The 17,893-nt window shown below is 43.8% G+C and overlaps 1 long non-coding RNA gene across 1 annotated transcript; it reads left to right on the plus strand.

Moving 5' to 3' along the window:
* The first annotated feature begins 4,905 nt into the window (after window positions 1-4,905).
* On the plus strand, window positions 4,906-10,483 carry LOC101671861. The gene is made up of 3 exons (XR_006604842.1): window positions 4,906-5,019; window positions 9,904-10,009; window positions 10,414-10,483. It is a non-coding gene; the product is annotated as an uncharacterized LOC101671861 (long non-coding RNA).
* The last annotated feature ends 7,410 nt before the right edge of the window (window positions 10,484-17,893 follow it).

The raw sequence follows: 17,893 nt of genomic DNA on the forward strand, positions 1-17,893 counted from the left end.
CCAGCCTCCTTTTGGGCAAAAATGACAGGAAGAAAACCTTGCAGGGTGGCTGGCCAACAACAGCAGCCTGGCACTGAACTGATTGCACTGATTGTTACTGTTAAGTTGGTATGTCTCCCTATTGTCCTACCCCATTCATTCACTTGCTCCCTGCTTAGCCTCACTGACAGGTATAAATGTAAATGTTTGTATTAATCAAATGTGTGGGCATATATGCTGTGGGGGGCCCCCCCATATGTCATAAATATTTTCTCTCAGTATTGCCTTTTTTTTCTTTGCCTGCATTTGAAATCCTGAACCTAAGAGTTTTGCATGTAATCTTGAGTTACTATTCAAAAATAAAACACATATATCTTCTTGCTTAGTTCTTGGCCTTCTGAATCCTTGAAAAGCATAAGAGAAATATATAGCAACCTATTCTCAAAACTTGGCCAATCTAATGGGTCTCTGACACTCTAAGAGAATTCCTAGCCTCATCCTCCTCTCTTGGACAACCATCACCCTGAGACCAGGGTAAATTTTTTAAAAGATTTTATTTATTTATTATGGGCAAACAGGTTTGAGAGATAGTGAGAGGGGCACAGTGGGTGGGGTGGGAGAGGAACAAAGGGAGAGGGAGAAGCAAGCTCCCCCACTGAGTAGTCCCCACGAGTAGGGAACCCAATACGGGGCTTGATCCCAGGCATGACTTGAGCTAAAGGCAAATGCTTAAACTGCCTGAGCCACCCAGAGGGTCATGTTGAATTGCATTCCAGCCAACTAAGAAGTCCAGCCAATTGAAATGCACAATGTCTACTTGCTGAATATATAACTTGGTTCCCAAAATTATTAACAGGACCTATTAACCTGAATTCCTATTTTGGAATATTGGTATCTTTATTAGTATCTTTATTACCTCCCCCATTTCTACACTGCACCAAGTATAGGTTTACAAAGCTCAGTCAAATGACAGGAACCTATACATCTAACATTAGAATGAATTTGGTAACTCATTGATAATGACATTCTCCCCTTAATTACGGGAAGGTGGTTGGGAGGATAATGCATCTCAGTTGATTCTCAATCAACCTAAATATACTGAGATTCCAAAAATGAACATAAAAACACAAGACACAGCATCAATATCAAAAATAGAAGAAACATTCTTTGGCAGAAGGTGGGGGAGCTAATTGTAGAAATAGAGATCATAGAGTCCCATCATAAGCAGGACTAATACAAAAACAGTGCCTTCTGAAAAATTTTCTAAAACACAACAGAAGAGAAGGCATTCTGAAAGTTCTTAAATAGAAAAGAGGACCACCAGAGAGGAATACAGATAACAGTAGTCTGTGAAATTCCACTGAAAAAAATAAAAACTACCTTATGGACACCAAGAAACAAAGGGTATTTGATCCTTTTTACTCATATTTTATTCTTATGTAAAGAGAACAGAGATATACTTCTAGATCATCAATATTTATTTAAGTGACATTTTTGAGTGCCCTTGATGTGGCAAGCACTATGCTAAGTGCTGTGTATGCAGTGGTGAAGAAAATAGACATATGCCTGCATTTTCCAAATCCTCTCGCCACATACTTTGCTCATGATACTTATGAAGTATATGTCAAATACTGAGCTGTAAATCTGTGAAGACAGGCTTGAAAGAGGATGTTGCCTATTTATCCAAGTGATAACCAGTAACATCAGGATCCATGTGCCTTAGAAATGAGGAATGGGTATTTCCCAAACTAGCTCAGAAGGATATATTTGAACTGAGAAGAGAAAATCTTTCTTTCGCAGCAGTTAATTACCTTCACTAAGAGCCCATCATAACTAGGGACACTGCACATTTGTCATCAAGACTACGGCTTGGGACCCTCTCTTTTGTATCCTGGATCAGTAGATCAAGTGAGGGCAAATCATTTATCAAATCTGGGAAAGAAAAAGACAAACATCAAAAATGAAAAGATAGTGCAGGACAAAATCACCAGACGGCTCTGCTAGACTGATAAGTAAAATCATAGTCACAGAGAGGTATAACCCAGAATTAGCTAAACTATGACATTCTATTTAATCACAGCTCAGAGCAACTCCCCCTAATTGCTGCTGAAGATACTTCAGTAATATCGTTACCTCTGGAAGACAGTAGAGGACTAGTGAGAAGAGATGATTGGTGTTTACTTCAGAACAAAAAGAAAAAGACACAGCACACTCCAGCTCCAAGGGAGAGAGGTGGAGGGGGACAGAAGGGAGAGAAAGAAAGAGGGCAAGAGAAAGAGAGTGTGAGACAGAGGAAGAAAAAGGAGGGAGGGCAGAGGAGGGGAAAGAATGGCTTTCTAAATGCACAGCTAAAGCAACAGCTCAGAGGCATGGGTACCATTCTTCAGGATCCAGTGTGCTTATTGAACAAGAGAGCTCTAAATGAATACGGTGTCCCAAATAGGAAAAATACACGGTTCCAGCAACCAAAGAGCAGAAACAGAAGTGACTCCACTTACCACACCCACTGACCAACTGGGAAATTTTTTGTACTTTCTTCTCTGTAACTCTGGGCTCTTCAGGGCCAAAGGCCCAGGTCCCCAGAGCAGATGCCCACCCTTAATCTTTTAAAAAAAAAATCTTTAAAAAAAAATGTGAAGGGGCACCTGAGTGGCTCAGTTGGTTAGGTGTCTGCCTTCAGCTCCGATCATGATCTCAGTGTCCTGGATCCAGCTCTGCATGGGGCTCCCTGCTCAGCAGGGGACATGCTTCTCCCTCCCCCTGCTTGTGCCCTCTCTCTGTAAAGTAAATAAATAAAGTCTTTAAAAAATGGAGTTAATAGACTGTCAGGGTTTTAAACAGTCCTTATTAGCAAGAGGAAGGATATAGGGCTGCTTTTACACAATGAGGCCAGACAGGATTTCGTGTAGAACCCAAGCAATCTATTTTGGTGCTTCCTAGAATTTCCATGTTCCATTGTAACTGTGAATATGTGCGTTCAGCAATCTCAGCCAGAGAAAGATATGACTGTCAAGGGTTTGGACCCCTCAGGAATGAAGGTTTGGGTCATAATACCAGGCAAGCCACTAAGACCTGAGTACATGTAGTGGAGAGTGAGGGGAAATTAGAATTCATAGTAAAGGAGGGAGTGGATGCGGGCCGGTTGCAGCCCTAAGATCAGTTGCAGTGATAGTGGCTATAATTTGCTGTATTAACCTCCTTCTTCTAAGTTTCTCTTTAGGAACAGAGGCCCATATGAAGGTTGAAGGAATTGTCCCTTGAACCCGTCTGGAAAAGTAGATCTGTGTGGCTCTAGGCAGCTATGAAAATGCACTCCTCAGATCTCCTGCCATGGGGATCATAATTGACGATGGCTCCAATTGCCACACTGAATCTGCTACACTTCCCATGGGCTGTCCTCAAAAAGTCAGTGCAGCAGGGATACTAAGTCAACCCTGTCTCTGCCCAATGTAGGATGCCTCTAATGTTGGGCTCAAAGATTCTCCACTGGCCTGGCTGAAACTCTTAAAATTGTGCAGATCCAAGCTGTTTTACTTCCCGCCCTCTTTCCAGAGCTCAAACTTGATTCCCTCTCTAAAAGTTCTTCCTGCCTCCTCCGGTTTCTCTCTTTCCTTTCCCCCCTCACAAGACTCCTTCCAGAGCACTCAGATTATAAAGCCACAGCCTCCTTTATTAGAATCAAAGCTTACTAACCTAAATGCAAATCAGACACTTAACTCTCTGATGGATATAGTTCCCCATGTTTTTACCCCATAATTATTATATTTGGACTCTTGCAGTTGCAGCAAAAACAACCATACTTTTTCACCCATCCAGACAGCAGATAGCAAAAAGTTAACATATTCCATAGTTGACCAATATGTTTGCTAACAGAATCAAGAGGGCACACAGCCCAGTGAGTTCATTTTAATGCTACATGTTAATTTAACACTTCAGGACATGTAGCATATTGTTCCCAGTTAGCTTGCTAAGTTACATTCCAAGGGCCAATAATATCCGGTAGAGTATATGTTTAAAGGTGAAGCTCAGACTTTAAAACTGCCCCGTTTACTCTTTTTATTTTCAAAAAGATTTATTTATCTATCTATCTATATAGCACGTGAGCAGGGGTGGGGGGAGAGGCAGAGGGAAGGAGAGAATCTCAAGCAGATTTCCCGCTAAGCAGGAAACCCAATCTCACAACGCTCCAATGACGACTTGAGCTGAAATCAAAGTCCCGGCCTCAACCAACCTAGCCACTCAGGGGCCCCTAAACTGAACTGCCCAAGTTTAAATCTAATTGTCATCTAACAAGGTTTGTGATCTTGGGCGTGATATTTAACCATTTGAATACCCACTTTTTTCAACTGCCAAATGGTGTTAACAGAATGTATCTCACAGATAGCAGGGACTAAATGTGCTAATATTACAGTGCGCTTGCCCACTGTATTGTATGTTCTCTTAGCTACTTATCTAAGAGACATCTTAGATCTTAGAAAAATACATGTCAGGCATCTGCTGACATGTAGCAGTTTAATTTTTTTTAAGATTTTTATTTATTTATTTGACAGAGACAGAGATCACAAGTAGGCAGAGAGACAATCTGAGAGAAAGAGAGGAGGAAGCAGGCTTCCTGCTGAGCAGAGTCCGACCCCAGGTCGGACAGGTAGGTAATACATCCGGAAATAGTCTATTCCTTTTTTGGCGCTTCTCTAGAGAGCCCAGAGAAGGGTCAGTCCCCACCCCGCCCCTCGACCTCAGAACACCTAGACCAAACCCCGCACAACCCTGACGCCCCTTCCCAGGGACTGCTTACACAGGAACCCAAAGCCTGACCCCACCCAAGCCGTTACCCTCCGAGGTGATTTTACATATCGGTTGTTTATTGGCTACTGTAAGCACTCGCTCTTCTCATTGGCTGACACTGCTCCGTGAGCGTCACAAGTCTCATCATTTCCGTTTCATGCGCCGCTCCGGTGCCATGGCGACCGTGAGGGGACTGAGGCATCGCTGTCCTGTAGCAGGTGGCGCCGCGGCAGTGGAGAAGCTCCCCAGTCTCGCGTGAGTTTCTGCCTGCTCTCCCTGCTCTCGGAGAAACTCTGGATCTCAGGAATAGCCTCTTCCTTAGAGAAATACAGGATGGAGAGCTCGTGGTACCCAGTAGGCGCTCTTTATCGGAAGCCTATTGGCTTACTTTCGCGCAGTGTTCCTCAGAATTTCAAAGAGCCTTTGGCAAGCCACCTCTACGGAAGCACCAGGAGGTCACGTTCTGGTCCCCTGGCGCGCGGCAAGGGCGCCCAGCGCCCCCTGCCGGCTCTGGCGGCGGCGACAGCGGGACCCGCCCGAGAGGGCGAAGGTGCGAGGCGAGAGCTGGGGTTTTCCCCACCTCCGCAACCCCCTCTCGCGGCAGCGCCTGGTTCGCGGGCTGTGCCCCCCGGGTCCGGGGGTTTGCGCCTCTGGAGGAGGCGGGAGGCCCCTCCCTGTAAAACCTCCAGACTTCCCTCCGCGAGCCGTGACCCGACCCCGCGGTGGCGGAGCCTCTGGGGGTGAAGGGACCTGGGAATAACGGGGCGGACCCGGTGTCTCGGGACTCAGGGGCCGCGCCACCCGAGTGTTACTCGAGGAGCCCGGGAGCTCGAAGAGCATCATCCCGGGCGGGAGCCTGGCTCTCCCGAACGAAGCCCAGCACCGCGTCACCACCCCACGGCCCCGTGCGCGAAGATTCCCCCGGGCGGGCCCTGGCGTCCTTCCTCACTGTGCCCAAGAGGGAGGGGAGCTGGGGAGTAGCGGGGGCCGGGCGGGGAAACAGCCAGAGCAGGGCGCGCCCAGAAATGGATTGCTGGGGAGCTCCTGCCCCCTGCTGGCGCAAAAAAGCGCATTTACACGCGCGTTTATTGAGGGTTGATGAGGGCGGGCCAGCATCAGCTCCTCTTCATGGTCAAGGCCTCAGCCTCTGGAAAGGCTAGGAGAGAGGCGGTGGGCCGGGGGTCGATGACGGCTGCGGATTTCCGAGAGAGAAAGCATTAAAAAAAGAAGAACTGAGGTGCCCACAGATAAAGAGCGGTTTGGATCAGCTACACTTGCCACATAGAGGAGGAAAGGGGGGGTGTCTCCTCCAGGCCCCCCATTAGGCCTCATGGATGGCCAGAGTGGAGATTCAGTTGAGTGAGGAACTGGTCATGGCTAGCCAGAAGCCCACATCAGTCCGTGACCTTGACATCTCAGGAATATTGTGTAGTGGCAGTGGGCCTTTCGTTGGCAGAGCCTTATTCAGTAATCATTTGAGTACCTACACGCTAGAGGAATAGCAGAACAAACAAGCAAACAAACAAAAGACAAAAAATATAATAAGTATGTAAATTGTATAGACAGTTTAAAGGGATAAGGTCTAGGGGGAAATATGGAAAAACTCAGGACCCACACAGCAAAACAAATAGAAAGAGTTCCTTATGACTTATTTGGAAAGAAGAAGGAAGTCATAAGATAGTCTGACCTAGCAACTGGACAAAAACAAAAAGACACCAAATGCCTGAAGTGAGCAATGGCCTAAGCCTGGGGAGCCATTCTGACAATCAGGCCCATAGCTCTGCAGAAACAATAAAACTAAACCTTAAAAGGAACGTGGTGCTCATCATGTAGTATCAGTCTCTGACTCACTGTTCTCACTCACCTGGCAGGTGCCTGACACACAAAGACCTCAGCAACCAGGGGAGAGGGAGTGTTCTAAGAGGTTGAATATGACGGAATATAGTGTATGATTCAAGATACTAATGTTCTGTTATTTCGGTAACAAGAATTTGGCACCACTACTTTTGCAGTCAGCAAGCATATAAAAGTCTAGAGAAAGAAACAGCCCAAATAGCAGGCCTTCGAACTAATCCCCTTCCAGCCAGGCAGCAGTGTGGAGAAAACACAGGCATGTTGCAACAGAGACCACACAATGGACATATCCAATGCCCTGAACTTGCTTTAGGATTGTAGGGCTGGAGCAAGGGCCAAGACAACCACCAGTGTCCACTCACATCACACACAGCTTCTGACAGAGTTCAGGACAGGCTATTACAGAATATGGCAACTTGGCAAATTCAATCTTTTAAGTTGAAGAAATTTGAGAAAGGACAGGTACAGGAAAGACTTACTGACCTTCTCTGGAAGCAGGTCATAAAACCCTCCTGGGAGAGGGTTTCCGGCACCCAGAGGAAAGGAGTGTCATTATCTGCAAAAATGGAGTGACAACTGAACAAACATCTTGCTAAGTTCCCCCCCCCCATTTACTACACTTAGCTTGTACCCTTTGTTCTAGCACATCCTTCCACCACTTTCCACCTTTCATCAAACCTGGCATACACACACTCAGGTTTAACCACTTCTTTAGGGCCTTATTTCCTTGGGAAGGCTCTCCTCTTAAACCTATAGGAAATAAATGGGTATTCTTTTCTCTTGTTAATTTGTTTGTTTTTTTATTATAGGGCCCCAGCTGAAAAACTTAGAAGGGTAGAAGGAATGGATATTATTCCTCCACTACACTTGTTAGATTTGGGATAATTTAAGAGAGATAGGGAGGAGAGGTAGACTCTTCCAGTTGTGTTCTCCCCAATCTGTCTTGCACTTTACTTCTGGTAGCAGTCAGTCATTCAACTCCCTGTTTCAAGAGAAGGTAGAAATTTTTGTTTCAGGAATCAGGCAGAAAGGGCAGTCTTGAGAGCTTGGGCACTGGGTGAAAATCAGCATGAGCCAGAGAAAATGTTTCTCCACTAGGAATGGGTTTGAGATTCACCATGGAGCTCATCAAACACAGATATGCAAAAGACCTCCTTCACAAAAAGTCTCAAATTTCAATTGTTCGTTACTGGTACCTAGAAAGCAGTTGATTTTTGTATATTAACCTTATATCTTGTGATTTTGCACTGAAAAGACGTCATTTTTATCCTGTAGATAACTAAAGACATTAAAAAGCAAGAGTGTTCCCCTATTCTATTGATGCTCAAGGAGTACTAATCTGGAAGGGATGTGTAGAACAGATTGGAAGGAAAAGAGACTAGAGGCAGGGAGTCCCTGTAGGAGACTTTTCTGTGAGCCCTCCAAAAAACAAGAAGATCCCAAATAAGTGTATTACAGCACCAGTGGAAAAGCAAGAACAGACCGAAGAGGCAAATACCCTAAACTGGCCTTTCTCCTTCATGCCTATGGTTCTCCGTTGCCATACTCCAACTTGTACATGTATGCAATGTGCAGCAAGCCAAATTCTGAGACACTGGATTTAAAGCAAGGAAAGCTTTGTAGTCTAGAGAGCAGCCCAAAGAGAAAGAAGGGGATCATTCCCAAAGCTGCCTTGCCCTCTTACCCTGTTGATCTATAAGGGACAACTTACACACATGAAAGGAAGCTAAGGGGTTTCTTGACACTTGCTGGGAGGTCCTTGGAAAATCTGGAGATAAGCATTCTTCTGGACAGTGAGGCACAACTTGGGATCTGGGATCGGATACATCAAGATACATGTTTCTGTCTGGTCTCTGTTATGTTTCTACAATCCAGGTAGGTAGGTAACCCAGAGTAGAAGTAAAAAAGACAAAATTAATGATTGATTGTGCTGAAGGTTAAGAAGTAAGGAAAACAGGGGGCGCCTGGGGGGCTCAGTGGGTTAGAGCCTCTGCCTTCAGCTCAGGTCATGATCTCAGGGTCCTGGGATCAAGCCCCACACTGGGTTTTCTGCTCAGCAGGGAGCCTGTTTCCCCACAACCCCTACCTGCCTCTCTGCCTACTTCTGATCTTTCTCTCTGTCAAGTAAATAAATAAATAAAACTTAAAAAAAAAAAAAAAAGGTAAGGAAAACAGAGGCACCTGTGTATCTCCGTCATTTGACTTTCCAATTGGTTTGCACTCAGGTCCTGATCTCATGGGTGGTGGGACTGTGAGCCCCAATAGGACAAAGTGCTGGAAGGGGAGTCTCCCTCCTCTCCCTTTGCCCCCTCTCACACACTCGTGCCCTCTCTCTTTTTCTCTCTTTCAAGTGAAAAAATAAGTTTTTCAAACAGAGTACGTAACACATAATTAAGTAGGAAACAGCACAACTTAGACCTAAGTGTACCACCACACAAACAATAAAATTACAGTGATCCTTATGGCAGAATGGGTCCAGGAACCAGCTTCTGGCTTCCTCTTACATGCAGTTCCCCCATGGGATGCCATAACCATCCTCTTCACCTAACTTCTTATTAATCTGAAAATAAGTTCAGGTGTCAGAGCCTTCTATCTACCAGCTCCTCAGAGCCGTCTGGCACCTCCTCCACTGCAGCCAAAAGACCTATTTACAGTTGTTAATATACCATTTATGTTTCTATTAATCTGACCATCCCCTTCATTAGATTATGAATTCTTGAATCTATACAGGACAACTTATACACATGAAAGGAAGCTAAGGAGGTTCCAGAAAGTTGTTGGGAGGTCCTAGAAAAATCTGGAGATAAGAGTCTTCTGAAGAGTGAGGCACAACTTGGGATCTGGGATCAGATCCATCAAGATACATGAGAAGCCCAGAGTCTGGACCAACAACATACCCATAAATCAATAATTCAATGGAGTCTGCTGTTGCAATTCACAACATTACCAGGTACCTGGCAGCTATTGTATCAAATTTACCTTGGGTGTTTTCTCCTAAAGAACTGAAAGCATAGAGGTTCAAAACACTGAAGCTTCCTATAGAGAAGGAAGCACCAAACCCATATCAGGAAATCACCATTTCCTCACAATTTCTTTGAGGAAGTTATCACTTCTCGTTTGTTCCTTTAAGGAGACTTGGTCTTCCTGCATCTGCAGGGATACTGGCTTTAAACAGTGAGTTGGAGGATGTGGGGTCTCATCCACACTGTGCACAAGAAGGGCATCTTCCAAGCCCCAGGTTTCCCTTTCCTCTTTCCTTGGGCTCAGAATCCTTCTCTACTGTAGGCAGGCCACGCTGGCATACCTGGAAGAGGAAAAGCAGACAAAAGCCTCTGAGCCTGGGACTAACCACTGCCTCTGTCCTCAGCAGGACTCCCAGCAAGGAGACCTGGTAAGAGGAGAAGCCTGGGGGTTGGGGAGATAGAGCCGAGGTGATGGCCACCATGATAGCCCAGGTTAAATAGATGGAGGAGAAATTATTCAGGAGGGAGGAGGGAAGAGGCATGATTCTGGACCCATTGCACAGGACAAAGAGAATAATGGGATCTGTCAGTCAAAGAAAAGATCATCTTAATTCACATTCCTCGTGATTGGGCTTTAGGAACTTCATAGAATTGTGAGACCCATGTTGGAAAGATTTTTTTTTTTAAATAGATTTTATAAATAAATAAATAAATAAGATGGACAAGAAATCTTGAAAGGCCCAAGGAAGATCTAAATGGTCGCTATGATAATTTTGCTCTTATTGCTTCTACTACTATCATTCTCTCACTTTCTTTCCCTCTTCCCACACAGAAGAGATGATGCTGGATCTTCTGGGACCATTTCCTCTCCTCCTGGTGCTGCTGGGATCATGGGGGCCAGTTGCCACTTGCTGCTAGTCCTCCAAACCTGAGAGGGCTCAAGGGTTTGAAAGTCAGCGTGTAAGAGCAGGTCCTGTCCAATGCAAGACAGAAATGAGTGGGGCCAATAATTATACTCTGACTTGTGTAAACCGTCAAACACCGTTCTGCACAACACCTTCCAGAACGCGGCTGCTACTTGTCTTTTGCCCAAGAAAGACTGTGAGACTGGCCAGAAAAACTGTCACTGGAGTGTGAATTGTATTAACATGACTTACTGCTGTCACTCTGGAGGGACAGTGTGACTGCCGCTACAAGGCTATGGTCCAGAACCCATTCTACCTTGTTAAATTTAACAAGTTTCAGCCAGGTTACCCTCCCAATAGTATGCTTCCTGTACACTTAAACAGTACCAGATCACAGCCCCCTGGATGGTTTGATTAGACTACATTTCCCATTACTTTGCCTCACACTTGTTCTCTTGTGCTCCCTTCTGCCTTTTTTTTTTTTTTTTCATTGTTGATTTCCATGGTTCCCATAGAAGAAAGAAGGAGGGGAATGAGAGAATTATGGGGCCATGATTCCAGACTAGAGCTGGGGACAAAAACAAATAGAATTCCTTTCTGCTTTGGAGCTTTGTGTGTTTTGGAGAAGGGCAATAGGGAAAGGGGCAAGGAAAGACCCAAGCCCCCATATTTTTAATCTTGGGACATCATCCAAGTTTGTGGCATTCTGTTCACAGTAATAAAATCACTTTCTGCTGCATTTTTAATGACCTTGAGTGTGTGTGTGTTTGGGATGCCTTTCACAACATCATTGCCAGCATGGAGCCATCTAGATTGCATTTGCTGACATTCTTAGGAGAACTAGCTGGGCCCTTAGGCATCCTTTGATGTTATTCTGCAACCCGGGGCCTCTGCCCACTTCTCTCACCCCTGTGTCTTTTTGGAACTTTGGAGCAAGAATATCCTCCATCTCATCAAACTCTACTCATGGCTTTTACATATTTCCCTTGAAAACCATGACCTATGTTTATTTGGAGGTGGCACAGATATTTCATAAAATGTCCACAGTACTTTCACACAGGTTCTAACACTGACAACCAATGCATCCTACATCTTTACTCTTGGTTTCCATATCTCATCAGATAATTTTAAATGTCAGTAGTAGTAAGAAGAATAAACCCCTGTAGCCTTAGAATCAATTCTCCCATGATCTATTGCAATGCATGGAAAGAAAGCATAGACCAAGTGGAAAAAAATACAGGGGAGCTAAAAACATGCATGTCTTACTTAAACACTGAAATCTCACAAAAGTAATGGTGTTTTTGAAGAGGTAGAAGACATAGAAATTAAGGGACTGGGATTCAGAAAATGCCTGAGATTAAGAACCTAGGTACAGATGTAGGGGAGGAAAAATAATTTTCCTTCTACCATTCTAGGTTTCTTAGCTGTGAGCCCGCACCCCCAGTATATAACAGGCAGAGTAACAGGACAAAAACTATTTTAATTATATAAATACATAGTGGATCCCCACAAAAATATGAGACTAAAAAGCAGCTATCCACCTGGGACTTATGGACCATCTTGGGCTAAGGAAAGGATAGGGATCTAGGGCTTTAAAAGAGGGAAATGCAATTCAGAGGAAGGTGAGAGGAGGAAATGTTTTGTGAAAGGAAATTAGTCCTGTCATGAAGATGACTCTCCCAGATGAAAGTGACCCCTGACATGGCTCACTTCCTGTACTGGACCCTTTTCTAATGTAAATTTGCCTTCCAAAAGTGTAACCTCTCCTCTGCTTTCAGAACTTCTCCTGGTCTACACTTTCTCACAATAAAACAGCTTAACATAATTCTTGGGCCAGAAAGGATTATTTGGAGGTGGCCTATTCTGGCACTCCTCATACCTTTCCATTTCCCTGCCAACTACTAACTCATTGGGTTAACAGTCCAGGGTAGGTCAAAGTGCTTTGTAGCCTGATCTGTCCTTGAGTAGCAGCCAAACATAATGCCTATCCAAAAGGCCACCTACTGAAGTAGTTACAAGTGTATCAGTTATCTGTGCTGCACAATGGTTCTTTCCAAACCAAGCGATTCCTTTAATAGCTGTACTAGTCAGACTCACTCTCCTTCATGCCACATCTTTATGTCAGGACGAGAAACAAAGACAGAAATATGAAGCTTCGGGTTTCAAAAGCCTGGATTCCAAGGGTGCTAAATACTCAAGGCCCCTCTCAGTGGGAAGACTTAAGAAGGCCAGGACAACCTGGCACTTGAGAAAGTGGGTACCCAGTAGGGGAACTTCTCCCATGGGACTTCAGTCTGCCACTTTAGAGCAGCTTTCAATAGTATTAATCTTAAGCAGAGTGACATTTACATTGCTTAGGTTCAAAGTATTCAAGCCAAGCGCAGGGGGAGTAGAAACAAGGATCTGTGTTCACATTCCATAGGAACCAGTGTAGGAACATAGCATCATCCTCAGGGAAAGAGGTGAATTGACCTGATCAGTAATCACAATGAACTTAGGTATTGTATAAATATTCCTGGACACTTCAGCAGATTCTTGGAGAAAGTAACCTAGTAAAAGGCTGAATTTCCTTTCACCCAACCACTCAGTTACTCTACCTTACTCAACTATTTCTCAACAATCATTATTTATGTATTACAGAACACATTAATTGAAGAAATTGTGGGAGGGAATAAGAATGAAAATAACTTGAAGAAAACCTTTTATGCCCAGAGGCATTTGTTCTGAATTAAGACCAGACCAGGGTAGACTCTCTCAGATTTGTGTTATTTTCTGCATGTAATCAGGTATTGTGGGTCAGTCAAGATAATTGACTAAATCAGATATTCATTTAGGTATATTCCTAAGTCAGCTTCAATGACCTGACAGTCATTATAGGAATGACACAAAAGTTGCAAACCTTAATATTTCAGCAAATATCCCAGCCGCTCTCAACTCTGGTTTCATATGAAGTTCATCTGGGAGCTTTATAAAAAACAAAGTCAGTGACTGGATCCCATTGAGAAAGTAGAAAATATATGTTGATTTCTGCCTCTGATTCCTGGCACAGGGCTCTTGAAAGCCTTGTAAATTCCTAAGTGATAGGAGCACTGGGAACATCTTTTCTTATAAGAAAGAGACCCTTGGCAGCCACCTGGGAGGTTTCTGGATGGGGCTGATCACCAGCAAGATGTAGTCATGATGGCCTCACCCCCATCCTCAAGAGAGGGGAGAGGGGCTGGAAATGGAGGTAATAATTGCCCTGCCTGTGTGAGGTGGCCTTTATAAAAAGCCCAAGAGTTCGGGGTTAGAGGAACTCCTGGGTTAGAAACACATTTATGATGTGGGAAACAAAAGGAAAGAAAAACTAAATTTCCTTACTCCTACAGCCCATGACAAGTCCTTGACACAAGCAGAGTGACACTCCTCTAAGAACTCAGCTGCATCAATGTTACTACTTTGACAAGGGCAACTGGCAATCATAGCCTGATCTTCAGGATCCTGTAAGTCTACTATAACATATAAAAGTCCTTTGGGGATTTCCATTATCTCTACTCCTCCCCAAGATATATGATGACATGATCCCCAAGCATATGGCCCACTGATATAAATCTGAAAGACCTCATGATGAAGTTTTACAAGACAGTAATAAATGATCTCTTCCTGGCAATAGCTAGCCCCTTCAAGATCCTGGAACCTTCCTGCCCAGTTCATTAGAGACTTACCCTATCCCTAAAGCTCTCCAAACTTGAAAGTATATAATGGGCCACTCCTCATGATCTCAGTGCAGCTCTGCTGCCCTCAGGTCCTGTGCCCCAGGTCCTGTCCCCTGCTTTAATAAAGCCCCTTTTTTGTGCCAAAGACATCTCAAGAATTCATTTTTGGTCACTGGCTTTAAGCCCTAACATCCTTCCTACATCATCTACAGTGGGAGGGTGATGCACACCAACTCCATGAGGACAGAAGCTTAATCTTTAGGGATACTCCCAGACCTTACCCAACATAACTCTTTATCTGGCTGTGCATCTCTCTCCTTATCACATGCCTTCAAAAACGGTAAAGCATATGTGTTTCCTTGAGTTCTGTATGTGGTTCTAGCAAACCAATCCAACAAACAGGGGGGGTAGGGGGAAAGCTGAAACTTATAGCCAGGCAATCAGGAGACTTGCGATTGACATCTGGATTGGGTGAGCCTCGGGGAATGAATCCCTAATCTGGGGGAGCTGACACTATCTCCAGGGAAGTAGTGTCAGAATTGAGTTAAATTGTAGAATATCCAGCCAATGCCCCAGAGTTGCCTGTTGTAGGAAACCACCTCCACCGCACACACATACACCCCCGCCGCATATCTGGGGTCAGAGGTGTTGTGAGTGTGGAAGCAGTGTGACAGTAATGGAGAGACAGAGAAGCTGTTTGTCCCATTAATAAATTTGATGAACACTTAATAAACAACCAAATGAATTTCTGAGGATGGGGCCCGGCTTGATGGAATATTTTTTAAAGGTCCCTGCCTGACTGTAACGGGCAGTCTGATACAGGAACTACTGTCCATCTAGAGGTGGGACTACTGAACAAGGGGGGGGGGAGGGGAGGAGAAAGGAAGAAATAGGAAGAGAGACACCACATGTAGCCCACAAAGATGAAATAGTTATTGTCTGGCCTGTATAGAAAAGGTCCGCTACTTTTGGTCAAAAAAACTATTCCATGGATGTTGTCTTCTGGCTGTGGCTGACCTAGGTGGCTAGAATTCAGTAGGAAGGAAGATACCCAGCAGGCTGAGAATTTGTAACTAGTGCCTCAGGATAACATGGACTCAGGTCTGGAAAGATATTTGACCTCTTGGATCTCTCATCAGTGTTCTTTTCTATGCATTCCCTCAGTCTGGGTATAGCAGATTCATTTCCTTGACCCTTCTGTTTCACATGGTGAGCCCATGTTCATCTCACTTTCTACTTCTCCCTTAAATATAATTTCATGCTGAAGGATGTCTGGTTGACCCACCTGCATCAGTCAATCATATCGCTCAGACAGAGTTCAATGGCACAAATGTACCTTCTGGAGCCTTCTTCTGTGGCCACACAGGAGATAGGATTAGAGCTGGAACTGCCCTTACACAGAAAAGTGGGGTCTCTGGAATCTTGGCCCCCATGTCAGGGATGCCCACCCACACACTTTGCAACACTTTTGAAGTTTTAACTTTAACTTTTGACCTTTTAACTTTTCATTTAACTTTTTTTTAAAACAAAAACTATAGTGAACTTGGGTCTCCAAACCATGACCCTGAGATGAACCATCTCATGCTGTACAGACTGAGCCAACCAGGCAAACCCCTTTCAAGGCACTCCTTAAAAGTCTACCTGTAGTGGTTGGAGAACACCAGAGCCAGCATGGCCTGGACTGAGACCCACACTTGTACCCATCTTGTGTCTCGCCCCTTCCAGGCTTTCCTGACCCTTTGCCTTTCCTCCCAGCGTAGGAAACTCTGAGGAGCTTCAGGATCTGTGGCTCTGGTGGCATCCTAAGACCAGACCTCATTCCAAGACAGTGAGCCCTTGCTTAGAAATGTCATAGTTTTGAGAAAATGAGCTAAGGACACAATTCAAAATATATCACCTACAGAATTTGAGAATTGAATCCAATGACATGGTACTTTAAAGGAATAAAGGAGAATTTATGTTGATTAGAAGATGCAGGTCCAGTGAAAACAAGGAACTGCTCTGACAGCCTGACCTCCTGTCTTACACGGACGCCTTAGCTACTTCCATAGGGAAGGACGGAGATAGATAATCTAAACCTGTTTGGATTCATTAATTTCCTAGTATGAATGCTTTTTTTATGTAAGTCATCTTTTCAATTTGTAAGGTTATTTTGTGAAAAATGCCATACTATCTACCCAGTGCTAACAAAAACAGAAAGTGCTGTTTGTCCACAATTAAGGCACACCTACAAAGGACAGCCCAGTGTGAGGGTGAAAGGAGAGGGGCCAGAAAGCCTCACAAGAGAGGAGAAGCTAAACTCAGGGGAATGGGGAGTCTTCTGCAGTTCCTTATGCTTCTTGGTTGGTTTTATTTTTTTTTTTTTATTGGTAGGTATTATTATGTCTTTCCCCTGCCCTTTCATGGGCTCATTTCATGTTTAAGGTGGATTAATTACTTTTCAAAATTTAAGCCATGTAGATCAATACAAGCCAATATATGGTACGCAACACTAATAAACATCGTTTTTCATTTGCTTAGCATTTTGTCAATAAATAAAATATAAAAACCTTAGCATCCACTTTTTTTTTCTTCTCTCCATTCTCACTCCTCCTAACGCTTCACAAATGAAAGCATAAAATTGGAGTGTATCCAGTCCTATTTTTACATTTGTACTCATGTCTAATATATTTATAAGCAAAATCTAGTGCTCTGGGAGAAATTTTACAATCATGTCCACACAAGACAAACTGGTAAGAGACTCTTAATCTCACAAAACACAAACTGCGAGTTGCTTGAGGGGAGGGAGGGGAGGTTAGAGGAAAAGGGTGGCTGGGTTATGGACTTTGGGTGGTTGTGTGCAATGCTGAGTTCTGTGAAATGTGTAAGCCCGATGATTCACAGACCTGTATCCCTGGGCAAATAATACATTATATGCTAATATAAAACAGAAAAAAAAAAAAAAAAAGAAAGAAATGTACACAAATTCTGTCATATGGGTCAAATCTTTCTGCAATTTGCTCTGTTGTTCAATCATTAGTGCTTTTAAGTCTCAATATTAAAATGTTATGTTTCTCATTCCTTTCTTTGCTGTGATGTATTGTTGTCCCTTTGTATCAATAAAACACCATTCCTTTAGTAATCTTCAGTTGGCGAATATTTGGAATATATTTCAAAAAAGTTTCAAGCGATGTAACAATGAATATCTTTCTATATGTCTCTGTGTGCACGTGTTAGAAAAATTTGTAACAAGGTACATCTAGATGTGGAATTGCCATGTCCTATACATTTTCAATTTTTCCATAATTTCTTCAAACTGATCAGAGCAGATTATATTTTCCCAAATGTAGCCACACCAACATATACCATCTTCTACTGCTCTTCTTACAGTGTGATATTAATTCTTCTCTGTTAAAAGATATGGTATGTGTTACCCATTACTTGAGTATGGGTGAGTTTTAGGAAGTCACTTCCAAGGAATAGAATCAAAGTGACTTCTCGCATGATTTCCAAGGCCAAGTCATAAGAAGTGATACAGCTTCTGCTTGGTTCTCCGTTTCTGTCTTGGGATACAATCATCATGTTCTGAAGAAACCCATGCCACCCAGAGAGAGGCCTTGCATTGATGCTCCAGCCACCTAAGACCTAGGCCACCTAAGGTCTCAGCCAACATCAATCACTCATCCTGTGGGTGAATGAGGCTATAGATGATTCCAACTCTTAACCTTTCAGT

The sequence above is a fragment of the Mustela putorius genome, unplaced genomic scaffold (genome assembly GCF_011764305.1).
Source record: "Mustela putorius furo isolate JIRA1106 unplaced genomic scaffold, ASM1176430v1.1 tig00537270_pilon_pilon_pilon, whole genome shotgun sequence".
In the NCBI taxonomy this organism is placed as follows: domain Eukaryota; kingdom Metazoa; phylum Chordata; class Mammalia; order Carnivora; family Mustelidae; genus Mustela; species Mustela putorius.